The following is a 17,331-nucleotide window of genomic DNA, read 5'->3' on the forward strand; positions in this document are numbered from 1 at the left end:
TCTATATTCCTGACCCTCTGACTTTATTCTCAAAAGATTCTTCAAACTTTCGAATCCACCATTTCTGAGTTCGTTTTCTGGGTTCTCTCTCCCATTTGTTTCCAAAATTTTCCACGTTCGTCCACCATCTCTCTGCTCGTCTCAGCCAATTCTTCTTTCGGTCCTTACAACGTTGGACCAACCGTGCTTCTCGTTTGCCGAATGGGTTTCGAGCGGTGGCGATGGCGGTGGTTTTTGGTGTTGATCCGTGTTGTTGCTACTAGTGCTTTAGAACCCAAGCAGGAGGTTGTTTCTCGAATTGCCTTTGGATCATGCTCCAATCAAAGCGCTCCTCAGGTTTCGATTCTTCCTACTTTCGTTTTTTTTCCCTGCTCTATTTTTATTCTAATTCTTTTCTCGTTCGTTTTACCCGATATGAAATGTTGTTCTGTTTGCGACCAATGTTACGTGATATTGTACTTAGAAGCTGACATTTGATTATTCTGTCTGTTTTGCGGCACGTAATTAGGAATATTTTGACTTAGCCCACTATGTCGGTACTGTGTAAAAGCGACAAAAATGCTTAAATAAGTGGTGCATACATGCTATTCGTACTGCGTAAAGAATCAGAGGTGGAAATGAACATGAACAACATGATATAACCATTTTAATAAATTGAGATGCCCATGGAAGAGTTTCGTCCCAAAAAATAATTCACTAGGTGAAAGACAACTTAAACTCCAATGGTTTACATCAATTTCAGGTTGAAATAGAAGGTAGCCGAGATTTTAGTTTACAATATTGAAGTTTATGGAAGATGCTTCCTTTCTATTATTTCATAGACAAGCCAATGCTGCCTTAAATTTTCAATAAATTCAAGTAATCAAGAGTTGGAGCTGCACATTAGATGCTTTCCAAGCCCACCCTGGCCCATCAAGCTAGCTTATTGGCTTGAGCTTGAGTTGCAATCTGAGGCTAGATCCTTGTTTAACGAGTTTTCTTTGGCTGCTTTACTCTAAACCACCTCCTCCTCAGCTCAAGTTCAATATATATTACTTTTTGAATCTTTATTGGGATAATTAAATGAAGTGTCAATATCATGGTATAGCTGGTGCTTCCTTTCTATATGAGTGGCATTCATTTTGATGCCCATTGTAACCCTGTCTTGTTTTATGCCAGCCAATTTGGGATGCAATAATTGATTTCCATCCCCAGATTTTTATATGGATGGGTGACAACATATATGGAGACTTGAAGCGGCCTTTTAAAATCTTTGGACCAGAAAGGACAATTGGGCCATGGAAGAACGTTCCACGGTTTGTCCCTTCCTCTCAGCAAGAAATGGAGGCCAAATACAGGGAAGCCAAGACCAGTCCTGGCTATTCTCAACTTCGAGAAAAAGCTGAGGTGCTTCATCCTTAGCTTTTGTACTCGGTTTTTGTGTAGAGATTCTCAATAGAAACATAACATTTTTGTATTTTTTTGGGGGAATTTACTGAGGTAGTGGCAATGTTTGCTCATTTATGTAGCCTAACTTTAACATTTGGAATGTTATAGGTTATTGGTACTTGGGATGATCATGATTATGGATTAAATGATGCAGGAAAAGAATTTTCTGAAAAAATCACCAATCAAAAGCTGCTTCTTGACTTCTTAGATGAGCCTCAAGATAGCCCAAGGTTGGTGGATAGTCTCCTATGTTGTTTATGATATTGGACTTGTCTGGGTACTAAATCATGTAATTGTTTTACTTTCTGTACAGGATTACTATTAGGCAATTCTTAGGTTTCAGGTGTTAAAATACTTTTGAGTGCATTAGCACATTCTTTTTCCTCAGGGACAGTGATACAAGTCTACATACGGTTATTGCCTTCATATATGATCAAGTGCATTAAAATATCCCTAGGTAGCAAAAGCTGATGTGGATACTTATAGTAGTTTTTCATTGCAGGCGAAAGCAGGCTGGTGTATATGCATCGCATACATATGGTTCCATGGGTAGAGACATCAAAGTATTCAACTTAAACCTCACTGTTATTTTTCTTTTTTAATCTCTATTATTTAGTTATTTTTTTTTTCACAAAATCACGGCATGATTTTTTATGCAAAACCACTACATAATCATGTTAACCTTTCTTGTGACAGTTGATAACCGACTTGTTATTCTCAATAATAGAACTCAAGAGTTGATTTTAAAAAGGGGTGTGATTAGTTAAGCATGTATCTTGTACTAACGCATGTTATTTTGTGGATGTAAACCTTTCAGATTATCCTCTTGGATACCAGATACCACAGAGATCCTATAGGAAGTGACGGAACCATCTTGGGGAGCTCACAGTGGCTATGGTTGGAGCAAGAGCTAAAGGGTCCAGCTACAGCCATTACCTTAATTGTATCTTCTATTCAGGTGCAGCTTTAGTTGCCAACTTGTTTTGATATATGAGATAGATCAGTATGTGTAGATTTATGCATTCAATGAACTCATCACAGTAGTTATGCATGAATCTTGCTTTTTTATTGAATAAGTATTATGCTTGCAGTCTTGATGGCGTGGGATTCTTTGAATATGCGTGAATAGAAGAAAGGAAATTGTGTTTGACTCAACTAGCATCTTTCTGTACTATTATAGCTTTTAGGTTCCTACTAATGCAAAACCTTGTGATCTTTAGTAGAGTCAGCTTTCACCTTGAGTTTTTACACTGTCGATAAAGCAGTTCCACTATTTTCTTACTGTCAAAAATTGATGAAAGAATTTGTGGCACATTTTATGCTTTTTATTTCATTGTTATTAGTCACAGTGTTGGGGGTTCTCTTGGTCATCAGGAGCTCAGACCTGACAGATGCCTATCATTCAATGCTTGATTGCATTGGTTTGTTTTGGATACAGATTTATAGGTTTAGTTAATATGCATGTCAGGTGATATCAAATCTTTCAGCAGCCACTCACCCGCTGTTTGCTATGGAATGTTGGGGTCGTTTTCCTAAGGAAAGAGATCGGCTTTTCAAATTAATAACAGACAGTGAGGTAATAATTTCATTGTATTTTTTTTTTTTAAAGAATCTGCACCTTTCTTGTTAAGGAACTACGTAATATTAAAATTTTCCTAGTGTTTAAAGAGGTTATTTTAACATTTTATTCACCTTTTCTTCTTGTGAAGAGGAATGGAGTAATCTTTATAAGTGGAGACGTTCACTTTGGGGAAATCACAAGATATGACTGTGCACTGGACTATCCACTGTATGATATAACCTCCAGTGGGTTAACTCAATCAATTGAGGAAGTAGTCCCACGTTCCTTGCTTTTTTAGTGAGATTCATTGCATGGTTAACCCCATCTACAATGAGAGTTAAGGGTCAGAACTGCAGATACAAATCTTGCATATATGGTATAGCTGACTTCTTTTATTTTTGTGGTGTATGGTATGTACCTGGGATTTCCTGTTCTGATGTTTCAAATGTTGGATTTTTTCTTAGGCAAGCCTAATTTTGGAACTATCGAGATAAATTGGGATTCTCACCCGGTGACGATGATATTCAAAGTCAGGGATGTAGATGGAGTTGCTGTGACAGATGTAAATGTTTCGTTATTGGAATTACAGAAATCAAAGGTTGAGGCTTGGAACAAAGAAAAAGCTAGACATTATGAGAGGCATTGCTCTCTTGAATCTAGTCTGCCATGGATCATAAGATATCGTCTGGCTATCCTTTTCTTTTCCATCTTAGCTGGTAAGTCACTTCTAAATCCTATCTACTCCATTTCATCATGCACATACTGTTACCACCTAAATCCTTCACTACATATTAGTTCTTGAAATTACTGTTGTCCATTTCTGTCATAGGCTTGTTAGAGGACATGGAAACAATTTTTTCCTATAAATAAGTTCTATGGTTTCTTATGAGGATATTGGTAACTTGCTATTCCAAGGCCTTTCTCCGGAAGACCTTTTGACCAAAGGATTTTTTTTTTTTTAAAAAAAATTCTTCTAAAATAGTGTCTTTGGATTGCGGTTATGATGCCTTGGTCTTTGTTTAATAGAGTCTTTTAAGATATTTGCGTCGGTCTTTTTGTGAGTAAACTAGGGGAAGAATATTCCTAACTTTTTTGATAAATGAAAAGTCCAAGTCAACGAGACTACCTACTCATTGTTCTCATTCTATTATTATAGGTTCTTTTCTCCTCTTTGATTTCCACAAGTGCTGTTCTAGATAATGGGTCCCTTATGGCATGATTGGATTGATGACTAGAAATTCTAACTCAGATTCTTTTATTTAGATTTAAATTTAGTTCTTTTTTCCTGCTTTTAAATGTCTGGATTGAAGAAAATAAATTTGAGGATAAGCCATGTCCATTTAAATTTAAATCATTGGATATTTGAAGATATCCAAAATAAAATTTCTCCTCTCATTCCTTCTCCATTATCATTAATATAGGAAATTCCAATTTGTATTTTGAGTGTGCATATATATATTTTTATATAAAGTATAATTATGGATAATTCCTGAATAATTTCTGGCATCCAATTTGTGATGTTCTGTTTTATTCTGCAGTGTTGGTTCTTGTGCTCCTTGGGCTCGTTTATGCTATCATTAAACTTGTCAGCTGTGGAGTCTCCAAACACAAGAATGATTGAGATTTGTGGTTACTCTCCCCTCACACTCTTTTTTCTGAGTAAAAATAGAACTGTCCTCGTGCATTGCAAAGTAATGCGAGATGAGTTGTATTGTTTATAACTTATGACTAGCACGGCTTGTTATAAATTTTATATAGTATATGATATAGTGTTGATTATCACAAATATATAACATGGCAGTTTAGTGTGCAAGAAGCTAATGAAAACTCATTAGTGACCAGAGTGAATGTTTGGATTGGTAAAAGCCACTGATACATTCTACCAAAAAAAAAAATATATTCCACTGATACATCAATTTGGATAAGCATGTGTTGAGCTTCTGTACCTGCTATAAGATTTTTTTTTAAAATTTTTTTGTATTTCAATTTTATTTAATCTTTTGTGTGTTCTCTAGAAAATGTGTCAAGGTATTTAGGCTGTCTAGTGTTGACCAGGTTTCGTAAGTCCTCTCTCAGTATTCAATTCTTTTACTGTTTACTCACTCTATTAAAAAATATAAAACATTTTTTAAAGAGTTGAATATTAAAAAATGTAAGGCATTTTTAGTCTTTTGAGGTGTACTTATTGTTTTTTTTTTAAAATGCCCATATTGATAATAATTTTACATTTATTGTAAGGTGTTTAATAGGGATAAATATAAAAAAATAAGGTTAATTTAAAAATAGGTAACTATTTTATTGAGAAATGAAATTTAGTTAAAAATATTTTAGATTTTTTAATAGAGGGAGTATGCTAAACAATCATTTCAATAACTGCTACATTAAAATAGTATTAACAGAATAATAGCCCCACTAAAATGCATCCATGATTTTTAGATGGATGTTTGTTTTGTACTAGTTATGTTGTAATTTAAAATAGTAGGATAAATTATAAATCTTTATCAAAAATTTATTATCCATCCTTTAATAGTTTACAAGTGGTGTAAAAAGTGCATTCACCTATAAATTACAAAAACATTAGTTAAGTTGTAACTTTTAGGAAATTTATAAATCTTAAGAGTTAACTTGAAAAGTGTGAGTGAAGATTTATAAAGAATAATGTATAAATAATAATAACAATAGTAATAATAATAATAATAATTATTATTATTAATTATTATTTAAACATTATTCTTTATAAATCTTCATTATTATAATTATTATTATATGTATAAAAATATTGATATTTTAATAATTTATTATTAAAACAAATATAATGTTTTTAAGTTACTTATTGGTGTTGTTGTGAATAATGATAATCTCAAAATCACCTGATGGTGGATCAAAGTGATTAATTAAAATGATATTTTGATCCTTTATATTGATAAAAAATAATATTCTTTTCTTGGAATTTATTTGTAATTTAGAGATTTTTAATTTATATTAATTTTTTATAAAATACTTATTGGTAATTTTTTATATTTGTTTAAGTTAATTAATTGTGAAAGTTAACAAAATTTGTTAACGATGGGGATAATAGTATAAAAGTATGGGACAAAATTATACTATTTTCAAATATTTAAAATGAACTAAAATGCCATTTAATCTTTTTAATAATGCTGGCTTGTTTGAATATTTAGAGTGGTAAAAAGAATGATTGAATAAAAAGATATAAATTTTTTTTATTACAGGGTATAAAATATTTAAAAAAACCCAAAATTATATGTAATGAAGATTTGTGGCAGGCTACTTTGATAACTAAATTTTATGCCTCATGCGATATACATAAATATTAACCCTCATTTTTTGTTTAAAGTGAATAAAAAAGGAAAGAGAATATTTTAATGAGTTTAATTTTTTTTAAAACAATGGATAAATATGTTATAAAATTTTATTTGATAGATGTAAAAGAAAAAAGAAAAAATAAATTAAAATTTTTCTAGCCAAAAGTCTCTATTTTTCTAAAATTGAAGTAATTAAAATTTAAAAATCTCACCTCCCAACCATTTTCTTTGATCTAGACAAATCATAAAAATTCATAAAATTTAAATTACCAGTAATATTAATTTGATAATTTTATAAAAGTAGTATCTTATAGAAAATGTGAAATAAAATGTATATGTGGTTACAGATAAATAACTATAATAAAAAATAACTATATACTACTTTTATTCCTCTAGCATATTTGTGATTAGAAAATAGAAATAAACAATAACTTATTTTATCATAAAATTTTTTAATCCATGTATAATCAAATATAAATAACTTTGGCAAAAAAAAATCAAATATAAATAACAATTTATTTTAATCTATGAATTGTTATCTTCATGTAAATTAAAATTCTAGAACATATATCTTATTTTAGATTTTTTTTATTTTAACTGTATGAATATCTCATTTTATTTTAGTATTTGCCACCCATGCATAATAGGGATATAAATAATAATAGGAGGATAAAAATTAATCCCAAGAAAGTATTCACATTTAATGCTCAACTGTCTTAAATAAGATTACCTCTAATAAAAAGATACTTATGAGCAATAAAAAAAGATAACAATTTGTGTTATTCTTACACAAATTATTTTACTATATGATATCATGTGCATATAAAAAATAGAAACATTTTTTTATATGTGATCCCAACATAAATTAAATTTCGGGTTAGTAAATAAAATAGACTTTGAACTCTTACTCAAAAAGCGCCCTAGACCCTAAACTTTTAAATTTATCTCAAATTAAATTCTACTGTTATCTTTTTTAATGTTGTTACTATTTATTGTGGGCCTCAATTAATTATTACCATAGATATTAAATTATTAAATGAGTATCGTCTTGAACCCTGAACTTTAAAATTTGAAGCAAATTACCTTCACTATTTATGTATAAAATATTAACTATTATATAAATCAAATTAGCTTTAGTATTGTTCACTGTGGCAGATGACGTATAATTTTGTGAAATGACCTTTTTTGCAATATTTTTCAAACAATTAGTATCTCATACTTTCATATACTCTATAACTTTAGTTTAATCTTATTTTGAATAATATTTATTTATTCAATAGTAAAAATTTGGGATCTCATTTGAAAATAAATTTAGGTATCATAAATTTTATAGATGATGGATGTGAACATTGATGATTTCATCAACAAATTTAAAATTCAAAGTAACTAGTTAATTAAAATTTTCTAATATTTAAACCTATTTTTTTAATGAGATCTCAATTTTTCACCATTAAATAAATATACATTATTTAAAATAAGACTAAATCATAGTTATAGAGTATATGGAAGCATGTGATACCAATCGTTTGAAAAACATTACAAAAAAGGGCAAAAAATATCATTTTACAAAATTATGGGTTATTTTATTGCGACGAACCATACTGAAACTAATTTAGTCTCATAGTAGTCAATGTTCTATATATAAATGGTGTGGATAATTTACTTAAAATTTTAAAATTCAGAGTCTAGGATGCTAATTGAGTAATAGTTTATAGTTTGTGGTGCTAATTAACTAGGCCCTCAATGAATAGTAATAATGTTAAAAAATGATAACGATAGAGTTTAAAGGTTTAGGGAACTTTTCGAGCAAGAACTCAGAGTCTATTTTGCTTATTAATCCCAAAATTTAAATAACATTTTTTAGTTAAAAAGTTATTACTTGTAAAGATAAATAACCACATATTTTACTTAAGGATTTCTTATTCTCATACATATGAAAAATGTAAATAAAAATTTTTTATTATGATTTGTATGAATTTTGTAACCATGATTTTTCTTAGAAAAATAATTCCTCTTGGCTTAATTAAAACCCTATATTACACATTCCACATTTACCACTTACAACCACGTTTACACTAAAAAAAATAGATAAATTAAAATATAATTTTAAAGTAATGATTGACTATAATTGTTAGCATTCAATGTTGGCAACTTCAATATTTTAAAATCAAATTTTAATTTATTTGGTACAAAATACTCCCTCCGTTTAAAAATGTAAGATATTTTTTTAAGAATTGGATGTTAAAAAATATAAGACATTTTTAATTTTTGGAGACATAATCATTGCCTCTTTTTCAAAAGTGCCTTTATTGATAATAATTTATATTATTATAGGGTGCTTAACAGGGATAAATATGAAAAGATAGGGTTAGTTGAAAAGTAAGTAACTACTTTATTGGGGGTGAGATTCGTTTAAAAATGCCTTACATTTTTAAATAAAAGAATAGTTGGATTATTGTAGAACTATAATGATTTATTTTAAATTTGAATTCACTAAATGACCTATAATTTACTCATTCATTGAGTATATTAATTATATATATTGAATTATATTAATGTTTGAAAATTAATAAAATACATTTTTATAAAATTTTAAAATAACTTCGACAATCAAAACACTCCTCAAATTCATTTTCTCTTTTAAAATTTAAGATTTGGTGGTTTTTTTTAGTCTTGTATGACAAAATATCTCACAATAGTTCAATTAAATTGAACATTTGTTGTCATGTCACATGTGACACTCATTAAGTAATATAATTTATTTTAGTTATTAAATCCAAATCTGATGTATCTCAAAAAGTCACTGTCACCCCCATATCGTGATTTCCTCAAAATAGGAACATTAATAAATGTAGGAATTGTTACCAAAATTTTAAAGGCTAATTTTGAAAATATTTTTCTTTAAAAAAAGTGGTCAACAATAACCAGAATAAGGTTTGAGAGTTGATTGTATATGAGAAAAATATTAGGCACCCTACAACTCCCGCCTATTAAAACGTTTACCTTAAGTTGACTAAACAAAATTATAAAACAGCCTTAAATGTAATTTAATTGCAGTTAGTTAGTAAAATAATGAAAAGAAAATAAAATTAAAATTAAAATTAAATCAAGAAGAACATTATATTTTTACAGGTTGAACTTGACCTAAGATAATAATTTAAAGCCTGCATATTATTCAGAGGAATTAAAACCTACGTAGTTTGGTATTTTTCAAAAAATTATTTTTTAATTAATTTTTGAAAGTCATTTTTTTATTGGATTTGTATATTTTCATATAAAAAAAAGAAACTTCTTCCCTTACGAGAGAAAGGATTTTGGAAAAAATTATATTAAAATTCCTACAGAGATTTTGAAAATCCTACACAAAAATTAATTTATTTTAGGGTTAATGGCAAAAATGTTATGAAACTTTTTCTTCAAAGGCGCCAAACATCTTAAACTTTTTTGAAAATATTTTTTCCTTAAAAGTTTAAAAAAGAGAGCATTTTTATCCTATCATTAAATATCAAAAATGTTGATTATTAAATTAAAGTTTGACCAATAGCATATTTGCTCTCAAACTTTTTTTTAGGGGCGTGGGATATCTTAAACTTTTGTTTGAAGATTATTTGCTTCAAGATTTTAAAAATGGAGCAATTTTATCCTCCCTTCTTCTTTACCATCCTCCTCTTCCACTGGCAAACTCTCGCACTATCGTGGATCAGAATCCAAATATGAAGCTGAGAAAAATGGGTGTCCGAGATTCACAAGCCTTACAAGAAGTCTTACATCTAGCTTGGCACTTTTGCCCCCAAAAATGGTCGCTCAAGCCCATAACGTCACAGCTCTATCCATCAAAGGCAGATCCACCATTCTTAACTTCTTTTAGATTGTCGTTGTCCTCCCATAACTTGCCATGTGCTCCTCGCATAACATCCAAGCTGCCACTTTCAATACTATTGCCATAGTCAAGTTTGATACTATAAAGCCCTTAGAAGTATCTGAGTCAAGGTCAGAGTTCGCGGAGTCATTATAGTTGAGTGAGATAGTGAAATTGTCGAACATAGAGGAAGAGAGCTTCCACATAATCAAGTTTACATGAATTGACTCCATGAATAGTTGATTATTTTTTAGTATAGGTATGGGTTTGGATGATTTGGAATTGAGCTCCATTTTCTCCCAACAATTCTCAGAGTGGGGATTGACACTTCACATGAGATCGAAATAAAATTGCAATGAAAAAGGTCAAAAAACTTGGATGTGAGGACTTGAGTTCTTGGATTTGGAAGCGGAAAGGAAAAAAAAAAAACTTGAATGTGAGAACTTGAGCTCTTGGACTTGAGAAAAAAATTGCTCTCTTTTTTAAAACTTTCAAGACAAAAATGCTTTAAAGAAAAGTTTAAAATATCCAGTAATCCTAAGGAAAAATTTTCAATGCAAATTGTTGGATATAATGGCTTGTAACATTATGTTTTATTTAAGTTTTAATAATGACAAATATAATTAAGTTAACTATACTTATGCCTAATTATTTTCATATATATAGAGTGGTTTACTATGATTATAGAACAAGTGCTTTAAAATATTTTTACTTATGTTGTTTCATATTAAGCCTCGTTTGGTATGATGGAAGAGTTTTTGATGGAATCAGAATCGGAATTGGAATTGGAATCGGAATTGGAATCAGAATAGAATTAAGTTATAAATGTATGTTTGGTACGAAGATGGAATCTGAATATAATATTAATAAATATATGTATTTAAAATAGATAAAGACCAAAATGTCCTTATAAAAAAAATAAAAAACTCAACCATCATGATGAAGATGGAATTGAATTCTAGGTATTTTGGTTGAATTGGAATCCATAAGGAATTGGATTCATGCATACCAAATAAGTGAAAACATGATTCCAATTCCAATTCTATTTCTCTTGAACCCAATTCTAATGTACCAAACATGACCTTACATGAGATTTAGACAAATGATTTGTGTGCATTAAAGTTATTTGTACTATCCTATTTTTTCTTATTTTAAATTGATTCTATATCTAAGTGTGTTCATATTATTATCTTTCATAACTTAGATATATACATATTGATACTTGAACTAACCATTTTATTCATGATATATCATTTAAGGTTATCCAAAGTGAAGATGAGAGTGAGCATGAAGAGGAAAAAATCAAAGTCATCATTAGTATGCATGCCACACTCAAGATAGGAGAACATAAAGAGAAGGATTATCCAAAAAAAACTTACGAAGAATGAAGACATTCATATAAGCTTGGATACACCTTGAAAGCCTTAAACTTGATAGTTGTAATATCATTAAGCTAGAAGTCTTTATGTTAAAGTCATTGATTTAGATATGTAATATTGACATAAGATATCTTAAATCAAAACTTACATTTTAGCTATTAAGAGAAAAAGTAAGATATATTTTTCTATAATCATATTCTTCATCTTTAAGAACATATATCTCTCAAAGTTTAAAATGTTTTAATCACTAACTCCATAAAGTTTTTAAATTTATTTTATTTACTCAAAATGGAGTTAAGTTAAGAAAGGTATGAACACTTGAAATCTAATCTTTGAAATGACAATTGTGAAGAAAATTAGATTTGACCTTTAGTCATGTTTCTTATCATATTTCTCACTACATAGATAATTTTAATATGAAACATATCTCATTTGAAAATAGACTCCAACCACTTTTTAATGATAATTTATTTATTCAAAATAGAGTTCTATTGAAAAAGATATGAATTTTAAAAGTTAAATGTTGAGATATTAATTTTGCATAGCATTTAGACTTGACCTTCATTTACTCTTTTGATCATATATCAAAACTAGACTTCAACAGCTTTCCAACAGTATATAATTTTTTAGATTTGGAGTTGTATTGAGTAAGTTAGGACTTTATGAAGTTATGTGCAATGAAACCCTCTAAAACATGCGTGGTTACATCTGATTCACATACGTGATTCGTCCTAAAATAGCCTCAGTGTCCAAATCATGCATGAATCACCTTGTATACACACATGAAACATCACCCAAAAGCCTTATTTCTCACTAAATAGCCTTTGTTGTCCAAAACATGCGTGAAGCACATCCAAAACACATGTAAAATGTCCTCCAGAACCTTATTTTTTATTCAATAGCCTCTGTAGTCCAAAACACGTGTGAAGCACTTCTTAGCCACATGTGATTTATCACTTGAGCAATATCACACGATGTTTCAAGTGTGATTTGTCAGGTTCTAAGTGAGATTTATCACCTTTGCTTGTAAGAACTCTACAATATGCATGAATAAGCTTTGGTTTCACACAAGAAATGTCATCAACGGCTATAATCATTATGCAACAACTATAAATGGTCATATAATGTCTCTAACCTTTATTTCACTTCATGAGCTATAAATTTAACACCCTAAACTCATTTTAATAAGTGATTAACTTTAAAAATTATTAAGTTATGAAATTCATGATCATATTACTCTTATTATATGACAATCATTGTTCTTGATCCAATATCATTTATATCTTCATCATTTGAGTATTAGAGTTTCATTATAATCATCATTATTCTTAGAGAGAGTTTCAATTGAGTGATTTACATATTCAAAACCATTGTAAATATGAGGGACAGATTTCTTTTGTAATCAATAAAGGTTGTTTTTTTGAGAAAAGAAGCTCACTAGTGAAGTGAGTTATTGTAAAGGCTTACAAGTGCTCAAACTAAATTTTTGGTTGTATTGATGTAATAAACACCCACTTAAACTTGTGTTATAATGAAAAAATCTCAAGTAGTTGCTTGAGAATTGGATGTAGGCTTAAGTGGTGGAGTTGAACTTTAGAATAAATCATTGTTTGCAATATCGCTTTCCTTATCCTTTTGTATTTCTAGTAACCTTAGTTTATGTTATATTTTAGTACACAAAATTGAACTTAATATATCTACATGCTCTTACTTAAACTTCCACATAAAAATTGATTTGACACATACTAAGGTTGTGAAGATTACTTTAGCATTCTCACAATAAGAGTTTGGTACTTGAATTTGCTTAAACTTTTCCTTACACATAATTTTACTAAAAAAGTTTTAAAAGAACCAAAAATTCCTTAAACACCCAATTCACCTCCTCTTAGGCATGTTGCTATATCTAACACAAATATGTCAGTTAACCTTTGGTCAAATTTTAGTTTAATGGTCAACGTTTTTGATATTTAACGGTGGAGAAAAATGCCCTCTTTTTGAAACTTCTAAGGAAAAATACTCCAAAAAAAATTTAGGATGACAGGCACCTTTGAAGAAAAGTTTTAGTGCATTTTATCATTCAACCCTTTATTTTATGCTTATAGAAATTCTAAATTTTCTCACAGCATGGAAATCATTTTCTAATTTATTCATTTATAACAAAAAAAATTCTTTTAAAAAATGTATTTCTAAACAAATAAATTAAGCATCATGATTAGTGTGCCTATAGTAATCTATTGCGACACATGACATGTCAATCGACCAATTACCTGTGAAAACTCTAAAAATTTCACATAATATGACTGGGAAATATACACATGAAGTTTCAAATCATGTATTCGCGTAATATGTGTTGGAGAATGGCATAATAAGTGGTTCATATATATATAAAAAGTAAGGAATCAAACCTTTAGAGCTTTATCACTTATAAAAATTTTTATGATTATTTTAATCTCCATTCCAAATGCAACAAGCAACAGAAATGAATGGTCAAAATATGTGCTTGAGTGTGCATGGGTGCACATTGAAAAAAACCACAGGTGATCCCTATTCTTCTACTTTGTACGAATGAAGGGATATATTTGGGATGAAAATTCATTTAAAACGGCTTTGGTTGAATTTGATTGTGAGGCGGAAAAAAAATGATGAAAGAAGGGGGGCCAGAAGGAATTAAAGAAAGCAAAAATAATGAAGGTGATATTGAATTAAAACACTTTTGGTCAAAAAGATATTGAATTAAAACATTGAAAGGTAGAGAGAGTTGGCTTCTCTCCATTTCCTTCCCTCTCCATTTTCTCTCTACTTCTCATCTCAATCATTGAATTTATTTTTGAATGGTTTTAATAATAATTTTATGAATTATCAAATCTCAACCATTCAAAAAATAGATCCAATAATTAAGATAAAAAGTGAAGAGTACATGAAGAGAAAAGAAAATGGAGAGAAGCCAGCTCCCAAAAGTAAGGGAACGCAAGGCGTGCACACAAAGATATATACACATGTCGAGAGAGACGCAGACGCGCACGGGACACTACTATAATGAATCAACACTTGAACTTACAAGAGGGAAAGAGGGAAAGCATACGGAAAACAAAAGGAACATCCGAATATTATTAATCATATGGCCTTCAGCTTTTGACACTAAAGATGGCATATGTAATCACAAGTATAAGAGCATTTGCTTTTCTTAAGACTTATTTAAAATTATTTTTATTTTATTATTTTAAAAATTAATGTTTTGTAGGACATATTTTGATAATAAAAAAAAAGAATAAAAATAAGTATTTTTCTTGTTCTCCCTTATTTTTCAAAGCATTAATATCAAAACATCTAAAAGATGTTTCTGTTTTTTTTATTGTCCATGACAATATTTTATTTTTTTCTTCAAAACCCTTTTTGAAAACAAATTATTAAATAAATTTTTTTAAATTTTTTTTAGAGAATTAAAAGTTGTTTTCAGAACAAGTTGTCAAACAGGCTTGATGTTATCCTATTTGAGGCATTTCCACCACATTCCTAACCCCATGTTATCATTATGCATGGAGGTGACAAAAATGTTCCTACCTTTTAACAAACTTTTTTCTTCCAACCTCACTCTTTTCCTTGTGCCCCCACCTTTTTATATATGAAAATCCTATCAAATCATAATTTACAATTAATTTTATTTGATTTTTACTGTTTCAAATCAAGGTACAAATTTGGAAATTAAATTTTTATTTAACTTTTCCTAATTGAAAACTAAAATCAATGCACAAATTGTGAGGATTGAATTTTCATTTGATATTTCTCAATTGAAGATTCAAATTAAAGGCTTGATTGTGGGGATTTTTCATTTAATTTTTATTTTAGTTTTATTATCTTGTTAAAAAAAGGATTTTCAATTTTTTTTTGTTTATGTTTTGGCGGTGGCTTGGATAAAATGGGGTGTTCACAATCACTATAGTTTTATCGTAATCCATTAACAAATTTTACTATATATTTCCTCCTCCATTTCAAAATATAAGCAAAATTTCATGTGGTTGATTTTTTTACAAGCAAAATAATAATTTTCAAAAAGTATTTATGACATATTTACTTAATTACTCTTCATTAAGTGATGGTATCATTAATGATCCGTTTGTTTAAAATTTAAAAAAGTAATTTTTATATAGTTTAAAGATTTTTTTAAAAAGGTGAATTATTCTATAGAGATTTTGAAAAAAATTAGAAATTATTTTGGGTTTGGTTAGAATCTTGAAAAATATCACTTTTTTCATGACATTCATGCACCCCATCCTAATTAAATGTATAACTCCCTTTGTTTAAAAATATAAGATATTTTTAATCAAATTTTACCTTCAATAAATAATTACCACCTACTTCTTTCAAACTAACCCTATCTTTTCATATTTATCTTTATTAAACATCTTACAATAAATATAAAATCATTCATTAATAGAGGCATTTTTAAAAAAAGGCAATGATTATACCTTAAAAATTAAAAACGCCTTATATTTTTAAACATCTAACTTTTTTAAAAATGTCTTATATTTTTTAACGGAGGGAGTATTTGATTTATTCTTTGCAAGTATCTCTTAAATAAATATTTTCAAATATATTTTATCCTTTTAAATATCCTAGTTTGCTTTATTTCTTTCACCTCTCTCAAACTTCTCTTTTTCTAGCGTCATTCACTCATTTTGATATTTAAAAAATAATAAAAAAATAGCCACAGGTCAAAGAAAAAAAAAAAGGTTAAAAAGCAAAGAAAAATGAAGAAGTTAACTAATAGGATATACGTATAGCTCCAAGACTTTTAGCATTGAAAATTTTGCAAATTTTTTAAATACATACAAGTGAATAATATATGAGATACAAAGTGACTGACAAGATGACACAAGAAAAATGAAAGGAGAGTTACAACTAGGTGTTACGTAAAAAAATTAATTATTACAAAATCCATGATAACTAATTGTGTTGTCAATGTAATTTAGTTTAGTTATCAATAAACTTTACAATAATTAATTTTTTTATGTAGGATTTCAATGTAATTCTCCCAAAAATGAAATAGAGGAAGAGAGAGAATATTAAAAAGGTTCAATGTTGCCTTTCACGAAATGGTTGTGTTTACACTTTGGGAGAATTTCATTTATTTAAGGACTGTGAAAGCAAATATCTTCAGGTGGCTCCAAAAAGATTGCAAAATTTTAGTTCAGTCTCCAAGGACTAAACTAAAAATAAGTTTGATGAGGAAAAGATGAAGCTACCCTCAGTATAAATACTAAAGAAACGAGCTGCTGATGATAAAAGGAAGAAAGGCTCAAGAAACGAAAAACCTATACATGCAATTCTGTATTTCTCAATCTTCACCTTTAGGAGCAGCAATTGCTAATGTTCATCACCCATGAGTCCATGAGATTCATTCCCCACCCTCCTGTTTGATTGTGCATTCTTCTACGTAATGTGATTCTTCCTTCTCCATGTGGTATGATTGGAAATGAAATGGGATCGGCATCAACTAGGGACTATTTTAGAGGACAGCTTGGCAGCAATCAATCATACGGAGGTAAAATACTTTTATTTGTAGTAATTACAGGAACCTTCTGTTAAATGCATATGTTATAGGTGTGGGTATGGGTATGGGTTTAGTAAGGGGAATGAGTATAGGATGAATTAATCAATTTACTTGAAACAGTTGGTGCTTTTAGTTTGATGAAAATTTTTAATGTCGGAATTTAGAAATGCAAAGCTATTGGGTATTGGAATTTCTGTGATTGTATGATAAGTTGTTAAAAGCTTTATGTT

The 17,331-nt window shown here is 29.1% G+C and overlaps 1 pseudogene; it reads left to right on the top strand.

The window, feature by feature from the left end:
* On the top strand, positions 1-4,782 carry LOC129306582 (uncharacterized; annotated as a pseudogene).
* Positions 4,783-17,331: the final 12,549 nt, after the last annotated feature.

Source organism: Prosopis cineraria, unplaced genomic scaffold, assembly GCF_029017545.1.
Source record: "Prosopis cineraria cultivar Desert tree isolate PC_DT_omini unplaced genomic scaffold, ASM2901754v1 PC3, whole genome shotgun sequence".
Lineage (NCBI taxonomy): Eukaryota > Viridiplantae > Streptophyta > Magnoliopsida > Fabales > Fabaceae > Prosopis > Prosopis cineraria.